Source organism: Theropithecus gelada, unplaced genomic scaffold (assembly GCF_003255815.1).
Source record: "Theropithecus gelada isolate Dixy unplaced genomic scaffold, Tgel_1.0 HiC_scaffold_15918, whole genome shotgun sequence".
NCBI lineage: Eukaryota > Metazoa > Chordata > Mammalia > Primates > Cercopithecidae > Theropithecus > Theropithecus gelada.
In genome coordinates this window covers 42873-59670 of record NW_020257678.1, presented here as the reverse complement: position 1 = coordinate 59670, position 16798 = coordinate 42873, and the positions used below count along the sequence as shown (strand labels likewise).

At 50.0% G+C, this 16798-nt stretch overlaps 1 pseudogene across 1 annotated transcript; it reads left to right on the top strand.

Moving 5' to 3' along the window:
- The first annotated feature begins 1675 nt into the window (after positions 1-1675).
- Positions 1676-16782, top strand: LOC112617227 (annotated as a pseudogene). The gene is made up of 8 exons (XR_003117872.1): positions 1676-1844; positions 3204-3409; positions 4496-4765; positions 12101-12343; positions 12613-12891; positions 13479-13758; positions 13861-14016; positions 16489-16782. The product of XR_003117872.1 is annotated as an MHC class I polypeptide-related sequence B-like (transcript).
- The last annotated feature ends 16 nt before the right edge of the window (positions 16783-16798 follow it).

Sequence of the window (16798 nt, the reverse complement as noted above, 5' to 3'; positions counted from 1 at the left end):
GAACATTTTAAATAGATGCAGTTTATTGCATCCAAAGTATGCCCCCAATAAGATGATTTAAAAATATTATCCTCTTTGAGACTTGTACTTTGCTTATGTGAAACAAAACAAAACAAAAACCTTGTTCTTGTGCCCAGGAGACACACCCTGACACATCTGGAGGTAGAGGGTCATGCTCTCCGCAACTTACCCTCACAGGCTCTGAAAAAGCAATAATAGCATTATATTTACGGATTCAGAGAGAGAGAAAGCTATGGTAAAAATGTTCATAAGTAAAACTAGATAAAGGGCAAAAATAAAAGAAATAATGAAACTGCGTCTTTTAAATTTTATCTCTCCGGTCGGGCGCGGTGGCTCACGCCTGTAATCCCAGCACTTTGGAAGGCCGAGGAGGGCAGATCACGAGGTCAGGAGATCGAGACCATCCTGGCTAACACGGTGAAAACCCGTCTCTACTAAAAATACAAAAAATTAGTCGGGCGTGGTGGCGGGCGCCTGTAGTCCCAGCTACTCGTGAACCCGGGAGGCGGAGCTTGCAGTGACATCCCGCAACTGCACTGCAGCCTGGGCGACAGAGCAAGACTCCGTCTCAAAAAAAAAAAAAAAAAAAAAAATCTCTCCTTGACTTTTTCTCTCCCCTTTTCTTCCTATCTCTTCCCTCCTTTCCTCAACGCGTCCCCCCATCCTTCCCTCTTTTCTGCATTCTCTGCATTTGATCCCCGGTGTATTCCAGCCTCCAGGCCAACAAACGGGTCCGCGTCCGCCGGGGGCATGTCAGGGAAGGGACGCGAGGCGGCGCTGTCACCGCATTCTGAGAGCCGCAGCGACCTGGGCCCCTTGTATCATTTCAGTGAAGGTCACTCCAGTCTTTGATGGAGGCCACACTCGGGGCGTAAATCAGGATCCTCACTGAAGTGGCGGGACCCTGAGAGGCTTTTTCCTGGCCCCTTAGTTGTAGGTTTTCCTGCGGGCGGTAGAGCCCGTTTCCATCAGAACCGCCCAGAGGCGGCCTCTGCCTTCCAGGGGTGGTGGAGCAGCAGGAAGCGTTTTCGCATCCTGGAATCCGTGGGCGGCCCGTGGGAGGGACTGAGGCGCATTTCCCTACTCACCCGGATCCGAATCCGCCGCAGTGCTGTTTCAAGCGAGTCACAATCCAGATTGCGCTCCAGCCCGGACTCAAGAATTCCTGCCCCGCGGGGCTGCATTTCACAGCGGCAGGTGTGAGTGACCCGCAGCTGGAGACCAGAAGCCTGAAGGCAGCTCCGCCCTCCCCAGCGCCGTTATTCCGTTTCTATATCAGTAAACACGTTTCGTTTTCCGTAGACCAGGGCGGGGTGACGGGTGATCCCAGTCCTCGCAGTGAACTCCGGGCCGCAGACTTGAAAACCCTTGCGGGCAAAGGCCGGGCGCTGTGGCTCTCGCCTGTAATCCCAGCACTTTGGGAGGTCGAGGCCGGCGGATCACCTGAGGTCGTGAGCTCGAGACCAGCCTGACCAACATGGGGAAACCCCGTCTCCACTAAAAATACAAAATTAGCCGGGAATGGTGGTGAATGCCTGTAATCCCAGCTAGCAGGGAGGCTGAGGCAGGAGAATCGCTTAAACCTAGGAAGCGGAGGTTGCAGTGAGCCGAGATCGCGCCATTGCACTCCAGCCTGGGCAACAAGAAGGAAAACTCCGTCGAAAAAAAAAAAGAAAAGCTTTCGGAGGCGGAGCGCAGCCCCGCCCTGGGTTATGTAAGCGACCTCTCTGGGCCGTTTCTCTTTCTTTTCCGGACCCTGCAGTGGCGCCTAAAGTCTGCGAGAAGGAAATCGCCTCTATGCTCGTGAGTGCATGGGGTATAAGGCAAGTGCTGAGGGAGAAAACGTAGTTGATGGGGCAGAGCAGACGGGGCTGGTGGTGGGGTGGAGGGGGAGGGCTTTGGACAGAAGACCTGGGAGGCTTGGTGGGGGAGGGACGCCCAGGCCTGGGCACTAAGAAGCAACTCTCCTGGAGCTCAAGACCATCTTGGCCTCCCCTAGCCCCGAGAGGACTGGCTTCATGTCTCCCTGAAACCACTTCTAAATGCCTTAGAACAAACCTTGCATATTCATTATTTTTATTGAACTATTAAAAGTCTTTTTTGGCGGTGAGCTGAATGAGATCCTTTGCTGGAGCTGGCACAGGGAGAAGGTCCTGGAGGGAGGGTAGACACTGTGGAGGGAAGGGCTGGGTCCATCTCCCTCTCTGTCTCTCACTAGGCTTACGACCGTTAGCAGTGAAAATAATCTCTCTGAGGTGGGGAAAGGACCCCAGTCCCTGCTGTGCTCACTAAATTATGAGGATCAAAATAAATTATCAGTGAATGTGAATGGGAAAACTAAGAAATTGTTAAAATTCTCAAATACATTATGTTTTAATCCACAGAAAAATATAGGCTAGGGATCATGGGGGACTACTTAGTAATGACAGGTATGCTTTAACTTAAAAAAAAAAGTTTGTGAGGCTGACAAAGAAGAAATGGGCACATTTCCTGATCTTGGAGGGTTCATAGGGTAGAAGATGGTAGGTGACAACTGGGTGTGGTGGCACTTGCCTGTAGTCCCAGCTACTCAGGAGGCTGTGGTGGGAGGATTGCTTGAGCCCAGACATTCAAGGCTGCAGTGAGCTATAATCACGCCCCTGCATTCCAACTGGGTGACAGAGCAAGACTCCTCTCTTTAAAAAATTTAAAAAATTAAAAAAGATTCAAGGCAGGGCACAGTGAGTACTATCAGGAAGGTTCAAACCACAGGCTAAATCAGTAGTTCTATGACTTGACTATACATTGGAAACATGTAGGGAACTTTAAAGGATACTGAGATTTAGGTCCAACCTAGGTTTACTGATTTAACAACCTAGGTTGTGGCTGTGGCCTGGGAACACGGATATTAAAACTCTCCAGGTGGTTCTACGCAGTGGCTAGGTTTGAAGACCACTGCCTAGATGTCCCAGAGACTAAGAGATGCACATTGGGGACAAGGCAATTCTCTTAGTAGAAAGAGGCTTTCCAGACAGCATTCTTATTACTGAGAATTGAGAATTCATATGCCACACAATTTATCCTTTTAAAGTGTACAGCTCAGTGTCTTTTAGCATAATCACAAGGTTGTGCCACCATCACCACTATCTACCCTGGAAGATTTTTTTCCTTTTTTTCTTTTTTCTTTTCTTTTTCTTTTAAAGGCTAGTCAAGTGAAACAGTGGGAGTAAGAAGAAACAAAGACATCTATAACTGATTGTAATCAATTAGTTGTAAACACCACTGCACTCAGAACAGCCTAATTGGGAAGATTTTAAGGCTATGGTGCGGTCTGATGGGTTCCAAGTCAGAGGTGACAGTAACCTGGAAGAGGGAAACTGCTTGAGAAGCGGCATCCTGGTGGGATAGGGTGAGGAGATCCCAGAGCCCACTTTTACTGCAACCGGGGGGAGATGTCACCAGAGAAATGGGGGTGGTGCCAGACAGCAGGTTGTGGCAGCTGTGGTTTCCATGACAGAGTAGAAACATCCATCATGTGTGACATTCAGCAGATGGGGTGCTGTGGGTGGCTTGGAGCACTCTGGTTGTAACTGAGGCAGGCACAGTGTTTAGGAAGCCTGTGCAGTAATCTAGGCTGAAGGGAGGGGAAAGCCTAGACTAACATTGTGGCTGTGGGATTGAAACAGGATTGGAGGAGCTGACTTTGACTCCCGGAGATGAAGGGGAAAGAGGAAATCAGAAGGGACCAAGGATGGTGATGCTCTTAAGAGAAACTGAGGAGGAAGAGAGGATGATGTGGTGGGAGATGTGTAGAGAGTCCTTGTAGATCTGCCACATTGGAGGGGACTATGGTCCCAGAGGTACAGATGTCCTGAAACAGGCTGGAAAAAGGAGTCTGGAAAGAGCTTGGTGTAGTGAACCATGGGGAGCCGCCTCGTTGGCCCTGTGATCACCCAGGGACTGAATAGAGAGGCGGCCCTGGGAGACCTCAGACACTTAAAGGATATAAGGGGGTGAAAGGGGGGGCCTGGCTTTGAGTCAAAGGGAGGAGAAGGAGATTATAAAGCTGAAACGTCTAAGAGAGTTTGTGGTCTGAGCTGTTCTACTGGGGCAGGTACTTCTGAGAGGCAGAGGTGGCTGAGATCTGGAAACAGGTCTGCAAATCTGGTCACTAGTCTCATTGCCAGTGACACTGTGCGCGGTTAACGGAGTGTGTTGGGAGAATAGCCACGCGTTGTCTGTCCTGGAAGGAACAAGCCAGCGAGAGCCGGTCTGATGGGGCGGCCGGCGAATGGGGCTTGGTGAGGCCCGCGCTCCTAGGGGTGGAGGTGTGGGGATGGGTGGTCGCGATGCCGGGAGGGCGGGCAGGGCCCTGGCCGTGCTCATGAAGTTGGAGCTGTACTCTCAGCTACTCGAAGCTCGTCCCTGCTTTAGGCTGCGCTCCCGCGTGCTCCTCTTTTCTGGGCGCCAAGTCCCGCCTTCTAAATCTCCCCAGGTCTCCAGCCCACTGGAAGTTTCTCTTCCGAGCGTGGCCCCGCCCTCTCCGCTCCTGATTGGTCCTAAGTTCCGGGCCCCAGTTTCATTGGATGAGCGGTAGGGGCCGGGCCAGGTGATTAAGTTTCCGCCGCGCGTTCCCGCGGGCTTAGCTCAGTTCGCCACTGCTTGAGCCGCTGAGAGGGTGGGGACGTCGGGGCCATGGGACCGGGCCGGGTCTTGCTATTTCTGGCCAGCATATTCCCTTTTGCACGTCCGGGAGCCGCTACTGGTGAGTGCTGTTCCTGGCGGTCCTCGGCGGAGCGGGAGCAGCGGGGCGTTTCGGGGGGTCGGGTGGGTAGCGGCGAGCGCTGTGCTGTCAGGGCGGGGCTAAGGTGCGCTGTCTGTGGTGCGGCGAGCCGGACGCGGCCGTTGTCGCCATTTCTAGGGTGTCCTCTGCCCTCATCCCCTGCCCCCGCCACCGAAGGTCCCTCCTGCCTCCCTTATGGGCCTTTCCTACAAGCAGCCTTCACCCAGTGCTGCCCCTATGCCTCCCACTCCCAATTGTCCCTGACCCTAACTTTCTGGTGCTGCCTTTTTTCTGGGGATCTTCCCTCCATCCCACTCCCCTCCAGACCACCCAAGGGGAGCCCTGGTGCTAATGGCAGTTGGGCCTTAGGCAGGGCACAGGGCAGTGCAAATGCCCCCTCCTCTCTAGTGCAGGTGCCTGCTCTGGACTCTGCCTCACGGTAGCTCCTTCCCCACTCCTTCATCCTCAGCCTCACCCTCTTGAGGACCCCATCCTCCAGCCCACAAGTGCTGAAGCATCCTTCCCGGGTCCCTCCGCCCCTCTCCACCTTGGGACCTTGCACTGCTCCCACTTCTTGCCCAGCTGCCTTGGGCCCTCAGCAAGTTCTCATCTTTCCCAAGCCCCACCCTCCCCTCCTGTCCTCACCCTACCTCAAGTTCTCCCACAGTCACTCCTGCCCCATGGTCATGCCGCCCTCCAGTTCTTGCTCTGCCCATCTCCCCTCCCCAACCCAGACCTAAAACAGGCCGTTGGGCCAACTGTTCCTTGACCTTCATTCTTTTCTTTTGGTTCCTTGACCCCAGTGGGCTCTCACTCCCTACACCACATACCTAAAATCTGTTTTGCCTGCTCTTGGGGTGCCACTGTTCCCCCTCCAGCACTACTCCTTTTGGCAGGCCCTTCCTCAGGCTGAGAATCACTCCCTCTACCTTGGTTTTCTCTCTCTGGCCAGCACTCCCACCCCTTACTTTGTTTTTAATTTTTAACTTTTGTTTGGGTATGTAGTAGATATATATGTATTTATTTATGGGGTACCTGGGATATTTTAACACAGGCCTACAATATGTAATAATCACATCAGGGTAAATGCCATATCTATCACAACAAGCATTTATCCTTTCTTTGTGCTACAAACAATCCCATTATGCTCTTTCAGTTATTTTTAAACGTATAATAAATTGTTGTTGACTGTACTCACCCGGCTGTGCTATCTACTAGATCTTATTCATTCTAACTATATTTTGTACCCATTAACCATCCCACTCCCCTACTCCCCACTACCCTTCTCAGCCTCTGGTAATCATCATTCTATTGTCTCTCCCCATGAGGTCAATTGTTTTAATTTTAGGCTGCCACAAATAAGTGAGAACATGCAAAATGTGTCTGTCTGGGCCTGGCTTATTTCACTTCACATAATGACCTCCAGTTCTTTGCAAATGACACTGCGGCTGAATAGTACTCCACATACACACGTAAACCACATTTTCTTTATCCATTTGTCTGTTTTTTGTTTTTTGTTTTTTGTTTTTTGAGACGGAGTCTCGCTCTGTCGCCCAGGCTGGAGTGCAGTGGCGCAATCTCGGCTCACTGCAAGCTCCGCCTCCCGGGTTCACGCCATTCTCAGGCCTCAGCCTCCCGAGTAGCTGGGACTACAGGCGCCCGCCACTGCGCCCGGCTAATTTTTTCTGTTTTTAGTAGAGACGGGGTTTCACCATGGTCTCGATCTCCTGACCTTGTGATCCGCCCGCCTCGGCCTTCCAAAGTGCTGGGATTACAGGCGTGAGCCACCGCGCCCGGCCTATCCATTTGTCTGTTGATGGACATTTAGGTTGCTTGCAGATCTTGGCTGTTTTGAATAGTGCTGCAATGAACATGGAAATGTAGACAACTGTTTAATATACCGATTTCCTTTCTTTTGGGTATATGCCTAAAAGTGGGAGTGCTGGAGCATATGACAGTTCTATTATATTTTTAGTTTTTGGAAGAACCTCTGCACATTGTTTCCCATAGTGGTCGTACTGGTTTACATTCCCACCAACAGTGGACAAGGGTTCCCTTTTGCTACATCCTCACCAGCATTCCTTATTTGCCTGTCTTCTGGATAAAAGCCAGTTTATCTGGGGTGGGATGTTGTATCGTAAGAGTTTTGATTTGCCTTCATCTGATGGCGCATGATGTTGAGCACCTTTTCATATACCTGTTTGCCATTTGTATGTATTCTTTTGAGAAATGATTATTCAGATCTTTTGCTCATTTTTAAATTGGATTATTAGATTTTTTTTTTCTATAGAGTTGTTTGAGCTCCTTATATGTTTCAGTTACTGATCCTTTGTCAGATGAATAGTTTGAAAATATTTTCTCCCATTCTTAGATGGTCTCTTCATTTTGTTTATTGTTTCCTTTGCTGTGCAGAAGCTTTCTAACTTGGTATGATCCCATTTATGCAATTTTACTTTGGTTACCTGTGCTTGTGGGGTATTACTTAAAAAATCTTTGCCCAGTCCAACATCGTAGAGAGTTTCTCCAGTGTTTTCTCTTATAGTTTCATAGTTTGAGGTCATAGATTTACATCTTTAATCCATTTTGATTTGATCTTTGTATATGGTGAAAGATAGGGCCTAGTTTCATTCTTCTGTATAGGGATGTCTAGTTTCCCCAGCATCATTTATTGAAGAGACCCTCCTTTGCCCAGTGTGTGTTCTTGGTACCTTTGTTGGAAATGAGTTTACTGTAGATGTATGGATTTGTTTCTAGGTTCTCTATTCTGTTTCATTGGTCTGTGTGTCTGTTTTTATGCCAGTATCATGCTGTTTTGGTTACTGTAGCTCTGTAGTATAATTTGAAGTCAGATGATGTGATTCCTCTAGTTTTGTTCATTTTGCTCAGGATAGCTTTATCTATTCTGGTTTTTTTGTGGTTCCATATACATTTTAGGATTATTTTTACTATTTCTGTGAAGAATGCCATTAGTGTGTTGATAGGGATTGCACTGAATCTGTAGATTGCTTTGGGTAGTATGGACATTTTAACAAAATTGATTCTTCCAATCCATGCACATGGAGTATGTTTTCCATTTTTTATGGAATATCTCTTCAATTTTTTGCATAAGTGTTTTTTGTTTTTTGTTTTTGAGATGGAGCTTCACTCTTGTTGCCCAGGCTAGAATGCAATGGAGTGATCTTGGCTCACCGCAGCCTGCGCCTCCCAGGTTAAAGCGATTCTTCTGCCTCAACCTCCCAAGTAGCTGGGATTACAGGCATGTGCCACTGTGCCTGGCTAATTTTGTATTTTTAGTAGAGACAGAGTTTCTCCACATTGGTCAGGCTGGTCTTGAACTCCCAACCTCAGGTGATCCACCTGCTTCGGCCTCACAAAGTGCTGGGATTACAGGCATGAGCCACCACGCCCAGCCACATCACTGTTTTATAGTTTTTATTGGAGAAATCTTTCACTTCTTCAGTTAAGTTTATTCCTCAGTATTTTATTTTATTTGTAGCTGTTGTAAATGGGATTCGTTTCTTGATTTCTTTTTCAAATTATTTTCTGTTGGCATGTAGAAATGCTACAGATTTTTTACTGTTGATTTTGTATTCTGCAACTTTACTGAATTTGTTCTTCAGTTCTAATCGTTTTTTGATGGAGTCTTTAGTTTTTTCCAAGCATCAGACCACAAGATCTGCAAACAATGATAATTTGACTACTTCTTTTCCAGTTTTGATGCCTTTTATTTCTTTCTCCTGTCTGATTGCTCTAGTTAGGATTTGTAGTACTGTGTTGCATAACTGGTAAAATTAGTCATCCTTGTCTTATTCCAGATCTTAGAGAAAAGGCTTTCAGTTTTCCCCCATTCAGTATGTTACTAGCTGTGAGTTTGTCATATATGACTTTTATTATATTGAGGTCTGTCTGTTCCTTGTATGCTTAGTTTTTTGAGAGTTTTTATCATGAAGGGATGTTGAATTTATCAAATGCTTTTTCAGTGTCAATTGAAATGGTGATATGGCTTTTGTCCTTTATTCTGCTGATATGACATATTACATTGATTGATTTGTGTATGTTAAATCATCCTTGCATACCTGGAATACATTCCACTTGATCATAAAGAATGATCTTTTTAATGTATTGTTGAATTTGGTTTGCTAGTATTTCCTTGACAATTTTTGCATCATTGTTCATCAGGGATATAGGCCTGTAGTTTTCTTTTTTTGATGTGTCTTTGCCTGGTTTTGGTATCAGGATATTCCTGGCTTTGTAAAATGAGTTTGGAAGTATTCCCTTCTCTGTTTTTCAGAACAGTTTGAATAGGACTGGTATTTCTTGTTCTTTAAATGTTTAATTGTGGTAAAGTATACATTACATAAATTTTACTGTTTTAACCACTTTTAAGTGTATACTCAGTGGCATTAGCTACATTCACATTTTTGTGCAACCCAAAACTCTGTACCCATTAATCAGTAACTCCGCATTTCTCGCTACCTCTGGCCCCTGGTAACCACCATTCTACTTTTTGTTTCTATGAATGTGACCACTCTAGATACCTCATTTAAGTAGAATCATGTAATGTTTGTTGTTTGTCTTTTTGTTTCTGGCTTATTTCACTTATAATGTTTTTGAGATTCGGTGGGCACAGTGGCTCATGCCTGTAATTCCAGCATTTTGGGACGCTGAAGCAGGTGGATCACCCAAGTTTCGGAGTTTGAAACCAGCCTGGCCAGCCTGGCCAACATGGTGAAACCCCATCTCTACTAAAAATACTAAAAGTTAGCCGGGCATGGTGGCGGGTGCCTGTAATCCCAGCTACTCAGGAGGCTGAGGCAGGAGAATCGCTTGAATCCGGGAAGCGGAGGTTGCATTGAGCTGAGATCAGGCCACTGCACTCCAGCCTGGGCAATAAGAGGGAAACTCCATCTCTAAAAAAATAAAAAATAAAACAATAATAATAATATTTTTGAAGTTCATCCAGGTTGTCGTGTGGGTCAGAATTTCATTCCTTTTAAAGATGGATAATACTCATGATATGTATGTACCACATCTCGGTTATCCATTCCTCAGACAGTGGACACTTGGGTTACTTCTACCTTTCGGATATTGGCAAATATTTCATTTCTTTTGGGTATATATTTATTTTGGGTATTTCTTTTGGGTATATATCCAGAAATAGAAGCAGTACACAGGGGCTTCATTTTCTCTACCTCTCTGCCAACCTTGCTGTGTGTGTGTGTGTGTGTGTGTGTGTGTGATAATAGCCATCCTGATTGGTTTGAGGTAGTATCTCATTATCTCATTGCGGTTTTGATTTGTATTTTCCTAGTAACTACTGATATTGAGCATCTTTTCGTGTGTTTATCGATCATTTGTATATTTTCTTTGAAGAATTGGCCATTCAAGTCTTTTGCCTATTTTTCTCCCCCACATAGCTTCTCATGGCTACTTTGCCCATTTTTGAGTGGGTTGACTGTTTTGTTGTTTCTGTCAGACTTTTTTATATTCTATATATTCTGAAAACTAATTTCTTGGTTTCTCAAAAAGAGACGGAGGCTTGCTCTGTTGCCCAGGCTGGAGTGCAGTGGCACGATCTCGGCTCACTACAAGCTCTGCCTTCCAGGTTCATGCCATTCTCCTGCCTCAGCCTCCCTAGTAGCTGGGACTACAGGCTCCTGCCACCATGCCCGGCTTTTTTTTTTTTTTTTTTCTTTTTTTTGAGACAGAGTCTCCCTCTGTCACCCAGGCTGGGGTGCAGTGGCGCCATCTCAGCTCACTGCAAGCTCTGCCTCCTCGGTTCACACCATTCTCCTGCCTCGGCCTCCCAAGTAGCTGGGACTACAGGTGCCCACCACCACGCCCAGCTACTTTTTTTGTATTTTTTCTAGTAGAGACGGAATTTCACCATGTTAGCCAGGATGGTCTTGATGTCCTGACCTCGTGATCCGCCTGCCTCGGCCTCCCAAAGTGCTGGGATTACAGGCATGAGCCACCGCGCCTGGCCTTCTGGAAACTAATATCTTATCAGATATATGACTTGCAATATTTATTTCATTTCAGAGGTTGATTGCTTTTTCACTCTGATTGTGCCCTTTGATGCACAGATGTTTTGAATATTCGTGAGTCCAGTTTGTCAGTTCTTTCTATTCTATCTGTGCCTTGGCGTCATATCCATGAAAGCACTGTCAAATCCTATGTCATGAAGATTATCCCCTGAGTTTAGAGTTTAGGTCTTTGATTCATTTTGAGTTAATTTTTGTATATAGTACAAATTAAGGGTCCAATTTTATTTTATTTGAACATCCAGTGCCCCCAACACTATTTGCTGAAAAGATGGACTAGGCCGGGCGCGGTGGCTCAAGCCTGTAATCCCAGCACTTTGGGAGGCCGAGACGGGCGGATCACGAGGTCAGGAGATCGAGACCATCCTGGCTAACACAGTGAAACCCCGTCTCTACTAAAAAACACAAAAATCTAGCCGGGCGAGGTGGCGGGCGCCTGTAGTCCCAGCTACTCGGGAGGCTGAGGCAGGAGAATGGCGTGAACCCGGGAGGCGGAGCTTGCAGTGAGCTGAGATCCGGCCACTGCACTCCAGCCTGGGCCACAGAGCGAGACTCCGCCTCAAAAAAAAAAAAAAAAAAAAAAAAGAAAAGATGGACTGACTCTTTGAGACCTGTCACCTGCCCACCCTGGTGGACACTAACTGGTCCATCCAATTGCTGTCCTGGGGCCTTGTCATGCCACTCCTCCACTTTGGACCCAAGCCCACACCATTGCTCCCCTCTGGGATACTGATCCCACTATAAGCTTCCCTGGGGGCTACAACCTTCCTACCCCTTGTGCCTCATGACCACCCCCTCCCTTGTCCCCGCCATGCCCATGATGAGTCTTTTCTCGGGGCAGCTCCCCTTGCCTCCATCTCACCCTCACCTGTGCACCACAGCCACACTGGACATGGGTCCCCCTGAGCCTGAGTCCCTTCCCATTCCCCCCATCCCCTCTGGCAAGACCTTCCTTCCACCACTGCCTTCCCTTGCCCCTTCAGGGCAGCCTCACCCCATGGCCCCTATTCCCTTAGGGGGCTTGTGGCCACCCAGTCCTGGCACCTGGCCTACAAGTTTGCCATGTCCATTCCCCCTTCTTCTGTTCGTCAGTCCCCTCCTCTGTCCTCCCACCCTCACAGTTTTCCTTGTATCTGAAATACTCATTCTTGTCCCTTTGCCCATGTGCATTTCCTGCCTCCTCAAGAAGCTTGGGACAGCAGACCTGTGTGTTAAACATCGATGTTAAGTTATTTCCAGGAAGAAGTTTCATCTGTGATTTCCTCTTCCCCAGAGCTCCACAGTCTTCGTTACAACGTCACGGTGCTGTCCCGGGATGGATCTGTGCAGTCAGAGTTTCTTGCTGAGGGACATCTGGATGGTCAGCTCTTCGTGCGCTATGACAGGGAGACGCGCAGGGCAAGGCCCCAGGGACAGTGGGCAGAAGCAGTCCTGGGAGACCAAGAGACCGAGGACTTGACAGAGAATGCGCAGGACCTCAGGAGGACCCTGACTCATATTGAGGGCCAGAAAGGAGGTGAGAGCGGGCAGGGGCAAGAGTAATGGGAGGCCTTCTCCAGGAGTGTTGGAGGCAGAGAGCAGGACCCGTCTCTTCCTGCTGGTTCTGGCTGGGGGTGGGGGTGAGGAGTAGGTCAGTGGGGCTCAGCAGGGTGGTGAGCCAGCACTCAGCCCACACCGGGAGGCATGGAGGAGGGCTAGGGAGGTGTCCCTGCTGGGCTGAGTTCCTCACCTGAGTGGAAAGGTGACGGTTTCGGGAATGGAGAAGTCACTGCTGGGTGGGGGCAGGCTTGCATTCCCTCCAGGACATTCAGAACTGTGAGATCTATGAAGATGGCAGCACCGGGGGCTCCCGGCATTTCTACTACGATGGTGAGCGCTTCCTCTCCCTAAACCTGGCGACTCAGGAATGGACAGTGGCCCAGTCCTCCAGAGCTCAGACCTTGGCTATGAATTTCTGGAAGGAAGATACCATGAAGACTAAGACACACTATCACGCTATGCAGGCAGACTGCCTGAAGAAACTACGGCGATATCAGAAATCCAGGGTGGCCGTCAGGAGAACAGGTACCAACCCTGGCCAGGGGCTCTCCTCTCCCTCCAATTCTGCTAGAGTTGCCTCTGCCTCCCGGCTCTGTCCAGGGAAACCCTCCCTGTGCTATGGATGCAAGCATTTCCTGTTGGCATATTGTGTCTGATTTGCCTCTCCTGTTAGAGCCACTGGATAAAGACAGTGAGTCAGGGACTGAACCTTCCAGTGCTGTAATTAGGGAAAGCGGCGGGCCCTCCGACCAAATCCTGAGCCTGTGGTGGGTGTCAGGCAGGAGAGGAAGCCTTCAGGGCCAGGGCTGCCCCCTCTGCCTCCCAGCCTGCCCATCCCAGAGAGTTCCCTCCTGGCCCCACGACCCATGAGTCCACCCCAACATCCCCCTCCTCAGCATCAATGTGGGGATCCCAGAGCTTGAGGCCACAGTCCCAAGGCCCATCCTCCTGCTAGCCTGGAGGAACTGGGCCCCAGGGTGAGGACAGACTTGCAGGTCAGGGGTCCTGGAGGGCTTTAGCCAGAGTGAGAACAGTGGAGAGGAGCAGCCCCGTTCCCTGCATCTCCCTTAGAGGGGAGCAGGGCTTCACTGGCTCTGCCCTTTCTTCTCCAGCGCCCCCCATGGTGAACGTCACCCACAGCGAGGCCTCAGAGGGCAACATCACCGTGACATGCAGGGCTTCCGGCTTCTATCCCCGGAATATCGCACTGACCTGGCGTCAGGATGGGGTGTCTTTGAACCACAACGCCCAGCAGTGGGGGGGGGATCCTGCCTGATCAGAATGGAACCTACCAGACCTGGGTGGCCACCAGAATTCGCCAAGGCAAGGAGCAGAGGTTCGCCTGCTACATGGAACACAGCGGGAATCACAGCACTCACCCTGTGCCCTCTGGTGAGCCTGGGGTGACCCTGGAGAGGGTCAGGCCACGGTAGGGACAGCAGGGACGGCTGTGGCTCTCTGCTCAGTGTATAACAAGTTATAACCTTTTTTCAGGGAAAGTGCTGGTGTTTCAGAGTCAATGGCTAGACATTCCATATGTTCTTGGTGTTGCTGCTGCTGTTGCTGCTGCTGCTGCTGTTGCTGCTATTTTTGTTATTATTCTCTATGTCCTTTGTTGTAAGAAGAAAACATCAGCTGCAGAGAGTCCAGGTGAGAAAAGGGAGCAGTTTCTGGAGATGGTAAGGCCCCTGTCCGGGCAGTAGAGTCCCCTCCTTGCTCCTGCAAAAATAGGCATGTTGGTGACAAGGCTTCTGGAACAGGGGATGGAAGTTGGGGAATTTGGGAGGGGAATGGGAGCAGCGTCTCCATCTACACCGCTAAGTTCTTCCCAAGCGAGGGTCAGATGTCCGGCTGTGGCCTCCTCCTGCTGCAGGTGAGCAGTGGGCAGCAGGGAGGGCTGCGGTGCCTGCTTTGTCCCCATGTTGGTCTCTGTGTCTCTCAGGCTCACTAGGGCACATCCAGGTGGTGTGAACTGGGAATCACGTGCTGATTGCTGAGGGCCTGGATGATCATGGCCTCAGAGGGAGCAAATAGTAAAGGTGGCTATAATCTGGGGAGGGCCAGAAACTGGAGAGGAATCTGAGGAGAGGCGGTGCCCCTAGTCCCTTCCTCTCTGCATCCCTCTCCCCTATTTCTGCAGCCATCGGGGTGGACACCCAGAAAAAGACCTGTGAGGCCCAGCCTGGGGGCCCTGCCTGTGTAGCCCTTTGGAGACCCCTTGTAACAGAGAAGGTCCTGAGCACACATGGCCATCTCTGTCCACTTTGCAGCTCCCCATGCACCTCCTCCAGGAGCTTTCTCGGGGGTATTGTGTCCTCTGGGCCACTCAAGGCCCCACTCTTTCCAGGTTCCTACCGCCTGGCCTCCTAGAGTTTCCTTGCAGATGACATGATGAGTAGATAAGCAGATGTTCCTGGGCCATTTGAGGAGCGGGACCCAGTCCCTCATCAGGGCAGCTGTGGTCCCTGTTTTCATCCCACCTCCGAGTGTTTCCTTCTCCAGTCCCTGAGGGACACAGTCCCCAGGGCCTATGTTTTTGGGTATTTGTTCTCTGCTCTGTGGCCTCACCTTGCCCTCCCTGAGCCAATTTCCCTTTCTCAAGGTAGTCACTGCCTGGTAAGTTTGGAGTAAGGGACGGTCAGAATCATTTCCCCCCCAGTCAGGTTGTTTGGCGGGGGATGAAAAGAGACAGCAGGAAGTTTTGTGTTTCTGCAAAGACAGAAGCAGTGCAGGGGATAGTGAGAGGCTGGGGTGTCCAGGAGACCTGAGTCTTTCCCCATTTCTGTGTGTCTGGCAGTAGGGGCGCTGGTTTCTCCTCCTTGAACCTAATTGCACTATCAGTCGGCCCCTCAGGCCTGAGCAGATTGGAAGGTTCATCCTCTGCCCTGCAGCAAGAGGGCCCCGTCCAGGAGGCACCCACAGCAGGGGCAGTGCAGGTCTGTGGTCGCTCCTGCTCTCACCTGCGGTGTCTCCCATAGAGGGATTGTCGGTTCTGCTTCCCTGTGGGCAGGAATGGTTTCCTCGTAGGTCACTGGGGTTTTGGCCAGGAAAAGGGTATGAAGTTCATGTGCCAGTTTCTAAAAATTCCTGCTTTCAATGTTGATGTCCAATAAAGATACTCATAATTTTAGCTCTATAATCTTAATACGATTTCCTCTAATATTGTAAAACATATTATATGACACAGGAACTCAAATTTGGAGCTGCCTCTCCAGGAGGGTCTGTGTGGGAGATGGTGGCTATGGCAGTGGCAGTTCCCAGGTGCAGAGGGCGGGCGGAGGCAGCCTCAGGCTAAGGGGTCTCCGCTACTCCACATGGAGAAAATCCCTTGTAGGTTGCAAGGGCAGTGGCCTAGGTAGAATCCCTGCTAGGGACAGAGCAGGAAGGCCTCACACCCTCACCAAGCAGCAGCCCTGGGGTGGAGCTGCGTTTCCAGGGGTAAGTGGACCAGGCAGGAGCAGTGGTGACTCAAGAGCAGGTCACAGGCCTCGGTGGGTGCTGAGGGTCAGGAGAGGCCAGGCCTCCTCAAGCAAGGTGCGGGTCCCAGGGTCACATCAGGTGCAGATCCTCTGGCAGCCACATCTTTCCATGCTGGGCCTGCTGGGCCCCCCAGCCTTCCTGATGGGATTCCCAGTTAGGAGCTGTCTGCTCAGGGCTGGGAGGGGAGGAGCACTGAGCTGCAGATAGAGGGCAGAGCCCACAGTGGGCAGGGCCTTCCCTGGTGTGCAGGTGCCTCTGCAGGAGAGGAGGGCCTGGGGACTGAGAGCAAGGGTCAGGGCCTCTCTTTGAGGAGGCCTCTCGCTGTAACAGGACTGGTCAGGTCTGAGAGGAGGGGAGGGCACTGGATTCCCTCTTAGGTCTTGTCCTTTATTCTTGTGGCCCTTTCACTCCCTGCACGATGAGTGGTGGGCAAGAGCAGGGGCTGATGTTGATGGAGTGATGAGAGGGAACTGGCAGGAGCTGGGAAAAGCAGGGAGGGAGGAAGAAAAAAGTGGGGGCCTCATCTTCCCTCAGAGAAAGGGTGAATCTGGTTTTGGAGCAACTGAAGAGAGAAAAGTCCTCAGGGAATAAACACAACACTGCACCCAGTGGAGCATTTACCCGTTTCCCTCTTTTCTCCAGAGCTCGTGAGCCTGCGGACCCTGGATCAACACCCGGTTGGGACGGGAGACCACAGGGATGCCACATAGCTCGGATTTCAGCCTCTGATGTCAGCTCCTGGGTCCACTGGCTCCACTGAGGGTGCCTAGACTCTACAGACAGGCGGCTGGGATTCAACTCCCTGCCTGGATCTCACCAGCACTTTCCCTCTGTTTCCTGACCTATGAAACAGAGAAAATATCAGCACTTATTTATTGTTATTGGATGCTGCAAAGTGTTAGTAGATATGAGGTGTTTGCAGCTGTACCATATTAATTGGTTCATCATTTCT